A 12,440-nucleotide genomic window follows, 5' to 3' on the forward strand; every position below is an offset into this window, starting at 1 on the left:
AAGCCATCATCTGCAGAGCACACTGAGAAGGGAACGAGGTTGCCAAATAGTATGCACAAAACAAAACACAAAAGCCCAAGTATGAACTATCTTCCCACCTTTGCTTTCTCTTGAAATTTAATGACTTGGACAGAAAACTGGGATATATGTATAATGTTGGATAATGGAATTATTGGATCTATGTATCGGCTTTCTACATCTGACACTCAGCTGTAAACAACCGACAACTCACCTGATTCAGAATAGTTTATCTAAAGCACAAGGCAAAATAAACCAGGTTCCTGATTTCTTTTTCCTGAGAAAGTAAGTTTGTTCTTCTGAACGTTTTCTTATAATGGAGGCAAAAAGAGGTAATGTAACTAGAGTGCAAGGAATCTTTAACAGACCTCCAGGCCTACAGATCGGTCAGTGCAGGCTGTCAACTCAGTTCAAGAAGGGAGAGAAGACGCCTTGTGGCTAAGAAGTCCAAACCCACCCAAACACAATTCTCCAGTTACACACTCCTTGAATAAGCTGAAGAGCTGTTGAAAGCTAAGTACCAGTGAACAATCTTCCTATGATGAGTGCTTTAGCCACAAAAGAGAAATGTGTTAATCAGAGAATTTTTAAAAGATTAGAACACCACTGTCAGCGTTCTTTTTACATGGAAATCTGCGGAAGACCTCAATTTACAGAAAAGATCAAAGTGATGTTGGAAAATAAATATTCAAACCATGATTGATGAGACAGGAGGATGCAAGGTGAGCTAAAATGAGGGTAAGACAAAATAGAGTCTAAACATCCAGAGATCTGGAGCTCCCACAGCCACTTCTGCCCCAGTTCCTGACGTCCTGCTTACTCTCACCTCAACGCAGCTCTTCTCGGTAGCTGTTACCTACAAATTGAGCTTAAATGTTCAATCTTAATTAGGTTCATGTGTGTATGGGTCTGGATGCATATGCATACGTATATGTGTAATTTTGTGGTAGTGTGCATGTGGGTGCACCTGTGTATGTGTGCCTATATGTAGATGTATAGGTGCATGTATAATGTATACAAGGTGTATGGATGTGTGTATGCATGTTTGCAGCTGTGCACATGGGCAAACTTGTATGTATGTGGGGTATGCAATGTGTATTGATATGTGCATCTGTGTATGTTACTGTGTAAGAAGAAAAACTTGGGCTAGGGTTGTGGCTCAGTGGTAGAGCACTTGCCTCTCACCTGTGAGGTACTGGGTTCGATCCTCAGCACCATATAAAAATAAATAAATAAAGATATTGTGTCTATCTACAACTTAAAAAAATTTTAAAAAATAAATAAAAAGACAAAAGAACATTTTCTCAGGAAAATTGTTTCATTCACTAGAAGAAAGAAAAAAATGAAAGAAGGATGGGAAGAGGAAAGGACGAGGAGAAGGAGTAGGGCAGGGGGGGAGGAACTTGTAGTCAGTCTACTGATTCCATTTTTTCCTCTGTCCACTTCTACTGCTACTGTTTTTTTTTTTTTTTTTTTTTTTTGCAGGGGGGGAAGTGTGGTTGTTGGGAGGGGAAACCAGTTATCTAATAGTTCCAACTTGCCTGTTGCCAGCCAATTTGGGTTTTGTAACAACTTTTTCCCCCTTAATATGACCATCAGGATATAAAAGGCACAGGAATAATACTCAGTCTTTATGAAGTAAATATGAATTGTTTTTATGCAAAGGAAACAAGAAGTTGATGTTTCTTACTCTCACCCATAAACTGAAATGTTTGTTTCAGCCTTGTGGAATGTTCCAGTGGCCACCATCCACTGACTTCTACTGGACCATAGTGCTCCTGGACTGGCCATTAGGAGATCTCTGTGACATGATGTTTACCATGACCTGAAATAAACTTGGAGGGTAACAGTGACTAAAACTAGATAGAGATTTTAACTCCTAGGACTCCATAAATTTGCTCACATGAGAGAAGGCTTTTATTTCTAAGTATTTCTAAAAAAAAATACAGATGATTATTAATTATTAATATTAACACAATGCTAATAGTAGTAGTAGTATAGATTCTTTGAGAGGACAATGGATCAGCTTATTATTGATCAGAGTTACAAATTTTTTTACATTTAGTTATTTCACATTTAAATAAACTATTAAGACTTGGTTGAAGAGTATTCATTAAATCCTACATATTTACTTCACAAAATGCTCCTACAATGAGAAATATTCTAACTTCCACTTAAAAATGTAAGCGTTATTAGATTTATAAAAGTTAATTTTGTCAGGCATGTAGGTGCATACCTGTAATCCCAGCAACTCAGGAGGCTGGGGCTGGAGTATTATTAGTAAGACTCTCAAAAACATAGCAAGATCCTGTCTCAAAATAAAAAGGGCTGGAGATGTTAGCTCAGCTGTAAAGTGCCATTGGGTTCAATCCCAGTACAAAAAAAAAAAAAAAAGTTAATTTGATGTTACTATTATGCTAAGAAAACATGCATTCTTACTGAATAAAGTAGAAAGCTCAATTTCATGAAAGAACTACCTGCATTCTATAATTATATTTTGTAAGAAAGATCACTATTGTAAATTATTTGGGTTCACTAAATGTTATGAAATTTATAACACTTCTGATAATATACAACTACTTAATATGTAGTTATTAGATTTTTAATCAGGATGTGCATACAGTTTTAAAACACATTTAAATAATTTGTTATTGTCATTTTTCAAAGACAGTCATAAAATGTATTTAATAGTATATTATCTTCATGTGAAGTCACAAAGACCCACTCTTGTATATTTCATTAGGGTCTCAAAGATGCATACGAAAATGCACACATACAGTGACATATAACTTCCAATATAAATTCACATTAAAAATTAAAAGGTTAATAGACTATGGGGCATTAACATTTTATAGTAAGGAGTTTATTCATGTTTACATTGTAAAGAGATTTGTTGTGATGCTAGCTTGAGCCTGGGACAATTTCCACCCTCAAATACTGCTTATGTAATCATGGTTACACATAAACCTAACCAGGAGAATAGTTTTATATTGGATTCCACTCAAAATTTGCTGATTTTTTTTAAATTTTTTTATTGGTTGTTCAAAACATTACATAGTTCTTGATATATCATATTTCACACTTTGATTCAAGTGGGTTATGAACTCCCATTTTTACCCCATATACAAAAATTTGCTGATTTAAACATGTTAGAGTATGCTTGAAAAACAAGCAGATTCTTCAGAGTTTGAGTGGGTATTTTCTTATTTGTTATAGATTTTTCTCCAGCAGTTTTTCTTAGGCAACTGATTTGTATTAGCTCTAATCAAAAACACTGACAAAACAAGAGTGGGACACACACTAAATAAATAAAAATTTAAAAATCAAACGAAGTTTTTAATTTATTCTTCTCACTTTCCATTACCCAAGATACATTTTCTTCTGGAAAATTAATAATTAATATTGCAATTACTACTACTACTACTACTACTACAACCACTAAGGTAAAGACATAATAGTAATAGTAGTATTAGATGGCAAGAGATAATATGTAGAAAAAAGAACAATGCTTTGCATATAAGAGACATTGTGTCAATATTGTGGAACTGGAAAAAAAAATTCAAATTCAATTTGCATTGCTGTACACGTACAGAAGATCTCCCTGAATTAGTGACTGGACAGTTTGGGCAGAAAATAAACCTATTTTGTAAGTGCTTTCTAGATTGCACTACCTTTAGGATCAGTAAATACAGATTTCTAAGACATCTTTAAAGGAAAGAATTATTGTGTTGTTATAATTCAAGAAAGGAAAGCAATGTGAAAATTCTGTAAATATAGAAAATCAACTAATATGCAAAAGGCTTCCTTCCCTGTTTGATGTGGGACGCTGACTCGTCTCATTCTACACAAGCATTCTAAATTCTTTGAGAATTAATTTATATTTTATTTCTCTTAAAGCATGCCAAGACTCATTTTGGGAGCAAAGGAGCATATAGCAACACATTTCATTCTCTTTTTCTTTTGAATAGTATTCTACTTGACATTATAGAGTTTCTGGCCTGAAATTATATTTACTAGAAAAATTGCTGCCAAACTTAGAGTCAGTAGTTACTAGCATATTTGTGTAAACCAAGAGCTTAGAAAAATGGATGGTGTTTAATATTTTTTTTCCTGGAAATTAATCAACATTGTGCCTTGTCACATCATGGCTAGTCATTTTTCCATTAGGCAGTGGAAGAGGATTGGCTTTTCAAAGCAAGCCAGCATTGTAACCAAGGAAAACAAAATTCTATAAATTCTAGTTCAAAACTGATTTTCCTAAAGAATGAAAACTTCCTTTCTCAACATGTTTTAGCAAATACATGCTTGCAAATAGGAGGTTGTTTAAGAGCAGTAGCAATTATATTTAAACATATCCAAAACCCAAAAGATGTGAAGAAACAGATAATAATTACTAACATTTTCTTTCACAAAACAATGCCTGAAAAAGACTTAATGGTTGGTCATCAAGAGTATATTACTTTCTAGGATATAATTTTACCCGTATAGTTGGAGAGATAATTCTCCATTAGATCTTTTAAAATTATTTATTTATTCTAATTTATTATACATGATGGCAGAATGTAAAATCTTTCATATTACACATATAGAGCACAATTTTTCAAGTCACTGATTGTACACAAAGTATTTTCACACCATTCGTGTCTTCATACATGTACTTAGGGTAATGATGTCTATCCATTAGTTCTTAAATAAAAGTTTGTTAGGAATCCCTACACGTCTACAGAGTCCTGAAAAGCTATTGTTTATTAGAAGGAAATCATACATATGTGCTTAAATCTACCATTAATGTCTGTGCATTCATTTGAGCTTCTCATCTGTTAGTGAAATAAATACACATCTTGTTAAACAGATGTAAAACATAATAATAATGCAAATTGACACAGACTCGAACACCCTAGATCTGAAAAATGTGGCCAAGCTTAGACGAAATTATTTAATGGAAAAGTAGGATTTCAATAAAAATGCAAAATTGAAAATGCAACTCACATATTTAACATTATATTGTTTTCCTCTTTGTTACTTTACTTCACAGCTAACCTATCATGGTTGGGCATTCTACAACTGTATCCCAGCGAGGGACAAAAAAAAAAAAAAAAAAAGAATTAGTTTCCAGGGCAAGGGATTTTGGGGAAGGTGTGGAAATGATTCAGGACAGAGGAGCAAAAAGTTATAGAAACAGAAAAGGACCAATAATCTGCTTCAAGGTTGGAAAGAGCAACTACAAAATTCTGTCTCAAATGGACTGTAATAAATTTAAAGAACAAAACATCTGGGAGGGGAAAAATCCTTTAAATGTGTAGTAAAACAATTAGTGTGATCTACTACCACTGGCATATAGAGTTACTTGGAAAATCTCCACTAACGTCACCCACATGTCCTATTGTGTATGATGGCCAAAAAAAGTCACCAGAAGAGAGAGCCTGCAGCTCAAACTTGCTACAGAATAGCTGTTTATTGAAAAATGTACTTCTATCTGACCACCTTGTTTTAAAATAACGGGAACTCTCATGAGATGGAATAATCAGGGTCAATATGTAGGATCCAGAGTGCAGGCTTTAGATTTCCAAAGTAATTTTTCTTTTTATTGATAGTCTATGATCAACTCTTTATTTTTCAGGGGATAAGAATATTTTCATGTCTTTATTTTTGGTATTTCACTGTTAAACATAGTTAACAGTGTTTAGTAGTTTTTCACTAGGGGTGAAGAAATAAATTACTATTCAAACCAATTGGTCATGTATCTCTGTTACAAGGATTCAGTCAAGGAGAACAAAGATTCAGACCCCTGGCTAAAGTATGATGTGGAAATTATCTTTGGCTTTTAATTTTGCGCGTGCTCCTTATCCTTTAGTACCAGGGAAAATATAAAGATGAACTGACAAGAGGCAACTTCCTGCAGGTGCAGGACAAGTACTTAAGGACCTAGACATCCTAAGTGGCCAGGACACAACTGTGGTGCACAAGTGGTGCCAGTGTCCTACACAGTAACGCCTGTCATCACTTTTAAAAACTTTTGGAAACTATGTCAGTCCCTGAGAGGGGAACACCTCCGAGCTAATTTGGGGGAACCCTACTGAACACAAAGGGTGAGAGACCTGTCGTCAAGTAATTTAAAATCCTTTGAAAGGACTCAGATAAAATTTGTGTCATATTAGAATTTAAAACAAATGAGATCTGAAGACAGAGGCGGCAAATAGCATACAAGGTAACACTCTAGGGACCATGCAAAGCCTTGTTAAAGGAGTGTTGGCACCAATCAAAGCTTGTACACAATGTTCCCTGCCACTGTGAAACTGTAGCTGATACTTCTGCTCCCAATGGGATGATAGGCCTTGGTCACGGAGCTGCCAAGCGGAAGCCAGCAGACTCTGCCCTAGGCTTGTCTTTATGGGCGCCACCACATCCATGAAATAAACTGAGAATATGAAGTCATTTTCTATTATTGCTGACATTACTAACAAAATGCCAATTGGTCTTATTACCATTGAACAAGCTATAGAGGAATTTCAAGTGGAAAATTCCAAAAGATAAAATAAATACAATTTAAAATAAGATTATATCTTATGTTCAGTTAGAAATTCTTCATTTAGAATATGAAGAGGTCTTAATTCCTATTCACAGAAAAACACAGAATTAGGATATTTTGTATCCTCTGCAGTGTAAAGTAGGGCTGGCAGGGATAAGAGAATCCCCTTGTAGGTTGCTCAAATGAACTATTTTCAGATCCCAACCTGGTTTCTTTTCTCTAGGTTATGTGGCTTCATATCTCTTTGGCAGTGAGTGTCTTTCCTCAATTTCTCCTTTCCCTTCTGGACCACCTATGGATACAACCTACTTCCAGAGACCCCCAGATATAAACACAGGTGTTAAACACATCTGCATTATTGCACTGGGTGGCAGCAATGGCCATATGGTGGGAGTAACACTATTGTAACACCATACCCCTTCGTGGAGCCAGCTTTATTTACATTTTTTTTTAAATTAAAATATGCAAATTGCAAGTAAACATGAAAAACCACAGAGCTGTACTTTGTTGTTTGATGTTGAGGACTCTTCAGATACAGAGCTCTGAAGCCAACAAGAAATGTAGATGGCTAAGTCCACATAAACTAGGAGCACACAATAGCTAAGACAAAGGTAAAAACAGAACCAGACAAGCAGCTTCCTTAACTAAAAAGGACAATCCAGGGATTGCTAAATCAGAGTTTGTAATTGTTCCAGTCTCATAGGATTTCAAATAATCCTTGTAATTTTAAAACACAAAGAATGACAAAGCTGGTGAAATATCTCAGGCATCTATATAATATCAAGATTTATATATCTAGTGTTGCTTACTTTTTTGTGCCTTTAAGTAGTCATTCAGCATATTTTGAGATAGACAATTAGAAAGAAGACTGTCCCCTAAGTTTGCTAATATCAAAATGTAGCCTGACTTTAATTTTAATTTTTCATTCAACACACATTTATTGAGTACATATTATGTGTGAGGCATTAGTGAACAATGTAAAGTCCCTTTCCTTAAATGTATACTTTAGTGCGAGGAGCCAAATGAAGAGATAATAATCAATTTACAAATATGACTAAAATAGGGCTGGCACGGACAAGATAATCCCCAAGAGAATAAGTGTACAATTCAGCACTCAATGAATGGGTCAGTCAGCTTGGTCTATCTCATAACAGTTAAGTCTCTGTAGTATCTACAACAATGAATAAGGCAGTAATCTGCCAGCAAGGATCATAGAATTTATGGGTTAACAGATCACCAAATTTCAATTTTTGGTAAAAAGGATCATTCAGATATGGCAAACTTCAGTTATAATTATAGGATTAGGTTGTATTCTTATTTTGGACCATTTCAAACTGATATGCCATGCAGTACAGAACACTTAGGGTGTTGATTTCATGTAAATTGAATACATAAATAAAGTATCTAAAGGGCAGAGCATTGTGTTTTTCATGGTGTTTCCTAAGACTTTTTCCAAAGGGATTTCATGCTTCAAAGTTATTCTTTCTCTCTAGGTCCAATGAAATCTGACACAGAAATGAAAACACAAAGCTATCCAATCATAGTTAATTGTCCCAACAGCTACTATTGCAATTTTAGTTTTAATGATTTTATTTTCTGACAACTTCTGCATATACTGTGCTCATGTTTGCTGGTTGGCTTAAGAATTAGGATCAGAAACCTAAGAAAAAAGAAGGAAAACAGCACTAATATTAACAAAAGAGTCTCTTTCCTTTTTTGAGTGTATTGTTTTTTTCCAGGAATTTATTATTATTATTATTGTTGTTGTTATCATCATCATCATCATCATCATCATCCAGGATCTGTGAATTCTCAAGACATATACATCCTGACTTAATGGCAGGATTGCCTAACCTGAGAAATGGCATGTCACTGAGACCCAGAGGATTTGGTTTCATTGTGCAGGAGGAGTAATGCTGCCAGAGATTTCTCACTTTATTTTCTTTGGACCTCTGTTGCCAAGTTTCTGATTCACATTTAAAGAGTCTTCCCCTTGCTCTTTAAAATGAATAATCCTGGGGACAGTCAGGTTATTGCATACTAGAAGAACACTTTGACACATCCTCTGACAAAAAAGAGACAAAAATGAAGTCATGCTAAATCCTATGACTCAAGGAGTCGGTACATATTATCATCTTTCTATCTCTAGATGTATTTCCAGAATAAGTATACAATTCAGCATACAATGATATTTGAAAAGTAAGAAACATAGGTTGTTTTTGGTTTATGACAATAGCAATCTTGGTTGGTTCTGTCAGGAGCTGAACCAGAGATAAGGTTTCCAGGGCTAGTATTTGATGTGGGTAGTGACATGGGAGACAGCAAGCTGGGAGAGGGGAAGCCAGTCAAGGTGTGCTAGGAGGTGCTTCCTTCACTGAGGGCAACTGGAGCACAACCTTCTTGAGAAGTGTGCGATGCAATGGACTATATGCCTCTAAGCTACACATCCAGAGAGAGCCTGCTGGTGTGTTTACACACCAGCTCCTAGAGCTGTTGGTTGAGGCTTGCTTCTGGGTGAATGAATCCTCCAGTGCTCCCAGCTTCTCTGTTCCAGAGAGAAAGCTCTCAGGCACAAAGAAAGGTACAGGTGTTCCCAGAAAGTCACTTCAGTTGAGGGTATATGGATGGGGCAGTTTCTAAGTGTCAGGTAGCTGTACAGTCAGGGTATGTAGGAAGTACTAATTAAAAAGTTCTCTCTCGTTTACTTTTTCACTTTTCTCTACTACTGTCTACCAGTGTGCTGTGTCCTGTTTCTGATTTCTCATGGTGGTATATAATCACACTTTATTGGGGGTGAAAAAGACCTTAACAGGTTTGACCTTAGGGTCCACTGCTGCAGTTGGTCCTGATGGCCCAGATATTCTTAATATTTCTCCTTGATTGCCCATCTAGACTCTTCTCATCTGCAACTAGCATTTCTGAGGTCCAGGTTGCTTACTCCATGAAATGACCCAGACCTCTGCCATGTGTGGTCTGGTTAACTTGCCTTTGTCTGACTATGACAGCTGCATCCCCTTCTCCCTTAGTCTTTCCTGTTTTAGTTAGTGGAACCACCACTACTCACTTAAGCAATTTAGTATCTTCCAGTTATTTCTCTCTCACAGCCCTTGCAAATCATGTCAATTCTACAGTCAACAAATTCCCAGCTTGATCACTGTGCTCTACCTGCCTCATTGTCCCCTAGAGCTGACCACTGTCCTTTCTTGCCGAGATTGCTGCAGTCACTCCCAAAGGATGCTACTTTTCCTCTCACCATTCCATGATTATCCTTAGCCAGGGAACAAAGCGGGAAGAGATTGCGCTAGCTTTATGCCTGCACAGCACCAGGTCCAAGTGTTCACTCAATATTCGTATTCCAGTCACCTCTGTAATTTCCGTGGTATCATGATGTCTGTATGTCATCTTGTCTTTTAAGGCTTCAACAGGAGCCATAGAATTCTCAAGGGACCCTATGAGGTGGATCCTCCAGACTTGGTGGGCCATATGGACCTGCAGCAGTTCTTGGACCTGGTGCATGTAGTCCCTTAATGTACCTGTCCTGATCCGGTGTAGTCCCTTATGTACTCCTTGACTCTTGCAGTGCTTTAACTCAGTGCAGCTTTTCAATCCTGTGCTGCCCCCCGACCTGGTGCTATTACAGGGTGCAGGGCCCATCCTTAACGGTCTATCATCCCACGGCCTTTTTGAAAATACCATGGGGCAAGGAAATGAAAGGTACACATGGCACACTCTTTGAGGTTACGCGAGGCACGCTCCTGTGCAGACAATATGCCAGTTCGCGTGCAAGCCGGCAGCTGCGTCCCTTGGAAAGCAAGGCACACTAGCTTTCAGCTCTCACGGTGTCCACCTTCCGCAGCAACCCAGCCCTTCCTCTTCCGAAGATCAGCCTATCCAAGACTCGGCGCTCGACTACTGGGCGGATCGATGTGCTCGGCGCTCGCGGCGGGCGGAAGTGTGGCGCCCGCGGTTGGACGGCAGCGGTCCGGAGCTACTGGCGTGAACTGCTCGGACCCCAGTCTTTGACGCTGTAGTCGGCGGCCACAGACCGACGGGAGGTATGTGTGGGCCTAAGAGATCCTGGCGGAGGGCGCACCGCGGATCGCACTGTGAGGCCGAGTGTAATTCGCGGCCGCTCTGCGTCGGCCCCGGCCTTGGCTGCGAAGGGCTGGGGGCCGCGCGTCCCCAGCCCACCCGCGGAGGGCACCTGCAGCCAGGCTCCGCGCCACCTGACGCCTAGGCTCCATGACCCCTACCGGCCTGGGTGCCTCGGGCCCACCTGCCCCATTGTGCCTCTGTGTAGTTGTCACTGGCAGGTCTGAGTTTACTGGTGAAAAGGGAACGCGAGGCACATTTTATCTCTTTGCTTAAGTATGCATCCACTTAGGGCTCTAGGGCGCTTAGTAGGTGCCTGCAACTTTATCTTGGCGTTTGCACCTATTTGATCCTTAGAAGAATTGGGTAGGTGATATTAGCTTATCCCATTTTACAGATGGGAAAATGGCGACTCTGGTTAAACAACGAGCCTGAGTTCATATATAATTTCTCCAGTGATATAACTATTGTTGAGCGCACAACCTCCTGGAAGCCTGATGATATGCGTGACCTAGTATCTCAAGATTTTGTAAATAGGCACTTCTTTAATTCCAAGAAACTGTTCTTGAGAGAATTTGTTTTTAAATTGTTATTTTTAATTTGCTAAAGATGTATGAGAAATTTTGTTCAAGTGATATATTTATGAAACTGTTAGTCTGTTCACATTTAAAAACAAAGTCATCCACACCTTAATTAAAACATTTGGGTATCCTATAGTGAAAAGCTAGAGCAGAGAGTATGTGGATCCATCTCCTAATGCTTAATAATATTTTGTTTGTAAATGTTGGTGTGTGCTGGTCTAGTCTATGTGTAACAGACTCCTTTAATGAGAAAGGAATTGAAAGCCAAAGTCTTCCCAAGGATGATTTGTGTGTGAAAAGTTGGTGAATCACGGGTTGAGATAGTGAAGATGATGTATACCTAGTATTTACATGTTCTTTTTTTTTTTTAAATATTTTATTAGTTGTTGATAGGCCTTTATTTACTTATATGTGGTGCTGAGAATCGAACCCAGTGCCTCACACATGCTAGGCAAGCACTCTGCCACTGAGCCACAATCCCAGCTCTACATGTTCTTTTCTGTTTAAGTTGAAGCATAAATTTTATGTAGGGAAGCAGAGGATCCTCCAGTATAACAAGGAACAATTCTTGGAAGTTTCAGAAAGTTATTTTTTACCAAAATTTTAGTTTCTAGTACTAGTTATCATTTTGAACTATTACCTTTCTAAAAGATGATTATTAACCTCTTCAGTTTCTTTTCATTCCACAAATATTCGGGAGCTCATTATTTGCAAATCTTAAGATTTCTGTTAACAGAAAATGAAATTGATACTCATACACAGGAAGTCTTCTAGTAAAGGACTTGGAACAATTTCTAAGTGTCAGGTAGCAGTACATTCAGGGTATATAGGAAGTACTAATTAAAAAGTTCTCTCTCGATTACTTTTTCACTTGTTCTTCTTCTTACACATCTTTTTTCCTTTTGAGACAGGGTCTCACTGTGTTGCTCACACTTGTCTGGAATCTGGGGCTCAAGTGATTCTCCTGCCTCAGCTTCCTGATTGTTGGGAGTACAGGTTGGCACCATGCCAGGCTTTAGTTTACTTATCTTAATCTGGCCAGGGTTACTAGTATGTCACCTGTCACATAGTAGGTTTTTTTGTTTGTTTTTTTTTTTTTTTTTGATACCAGGTGCTTAACCACTGAGTGACAATCCTAGCCCTTTTTATTTTGACACAGGTTTCATAAATTTGCTTTGGGCCTTACTAAATTGCTGAGGATGACTTTGAATTTGCAGTCC

The 12,440-nt window shown here is 37.9% G+C and overlaps 1 protein-coding gene across 1 annotated transcript in view; it reads left to right on the forward strand.

Moving 5' to 3' along the window:
- Positions 1-10,466: 10,466 nt before the first annotated feature.
- The window catches only part of EXOC2 (exocyst complex component 2), a 212,368-nt gene continuing 210,394 nt past the window's right edge, over positions 10,467-12,440 (forward strand). Inside the window, exon 1 of the mRNA XM_081293718.1 lies at positions 10,467-10,602. The gene's annotated coding sequence lies outside the window, so the exon portion shown is untranslated. The remainder of the gene's footprint in view (positions 10,603-12,440) is intronic.

The sequence above is a fragment of the Spermophilus citellus genome (assembly GCF_964194105.1).
Source record: "Spermophilus citellus genome assembly, chromosome: 5".
NCBI classification, from domain to species: Eukaryota; Metazoa; Chordata; class Mammalia; order Rodentia; family Sciuridae; genus Spermophilus; species Spermophilus citellus.